The sequence below is a fragment of the Sorex fumeus genome, unplaced genomic scaffold (genome assembly GCF_029834395.1).
Source record: "Sorex fumeus unplaced genomic scaffold, SorFum_2.1 ptg000134l, whole genome shotgun sequence".
In the NCBI taxonomy this organism is placed as follows: domain Eukaryota; kingdom Metazoa; phylum Chordata; class Mammalia; order Eulipotyphla; family Soricidae; genus Sorex; species Sorex fumeus.
The window spans coordinates 2990852-2992044 of record NW_026606191.1 but is presented as its reverse complement, the minus strand read 5'-3'; positions in this window follow the sequence as shown (position 1 = coordinate 2992044).

The following is a 1193-nucleotide window of genomic DNA, read 5'->3' as shown; positions in this document are numbered from 1 at the left end:
CTGGAAAACCAAAACTTTCTTGCTTAAAAAAAAATCCTTTACCCTGGTTGGATTCTAGTTCTAAATAATTTATGTTTAACATTGGTTCATCATTTCTCCTTTGCTACAAGGAGCTGAGGCTTACTGAGGAACACACATCCCAATCACAACCATTTCCTTAGTATTCATCTTTAATTCCCTGTGTTCTGCTTCCCCTATACATTATTCACCCATTTTCCCTAATCACAACCTGTGAATTGTAAAGTCAGATTCTCCAGAGATCTCTGGATTTTGTATTTGTACATAAAATGTTGACTTTCTCTTTCCTTTATATCCTCTACAGTTTACTTTAGAAAAATATCCTTTTTTTGCTCCTGAACAAGGACCAGTGCAGTCCCAGGTTGGGAAGATTGTGCTGGGAGGATTGGGATGGCCATGCCCCCAGCCCTCAGCTTTGTATAGACAAAGGAAGGCAATATTATGCTTTTGTAACTTCAGAGTTAATTAACTGCAGATACTATATACTCCTGGGCATTGTCATGTTTATGAGACTTAAGCCTCAGCTGCCCTTTGTTCTTAGCACCCCAAAGAAAGAGACTGGATGGACCCAGGAGAGCTGTGAGCTACCCTGGCATCGAAAAGGGACAGATAAGTACCATACCAGAAGGGTGACTGATCATTTACGCAGATAAACATTTGGCAGAGTAAATTCTCATGGGGAGATTTACCCAAGGAGACACTCTGTCTCCCAGGGACAACTACATTGCTTTTATCTTTTCCTCTAGTTGTATAAGCTATCAACACTTGTATTTGTTTGGATAAACACAGTAAGAGACAAATATACCAACACTTAGTTCTCTGGGCTTTGACAGCAAATAAGGCTTTTTTTTTCTTTTTGCATTTTTTGGGTCACACCCAGTGATACAAGGGGATAATCCTGGCTCTGCGCTCAGGAGTTACTCCTGGCATTGCAGAAGGGACCATATGGGATGCTGGGAATCGAACCCAGGTTGGCCGTGTGCAAGCCAAACACCCTACCCGCTGTGCTATCTCTCCAGCCCCCAGAGCAAATAAGGCTTTTAACACTTACTTCTCTGGGCTCTGAGAGCAAGCAAGGCTTTTACTGTAAATCCCAGACTAAGTCTTCAGGCCAGTTCACCTTGTCCTTCCCCATGGGGATCCTGTCTCTAATGTTGAAACTGTTTGCATCAAGA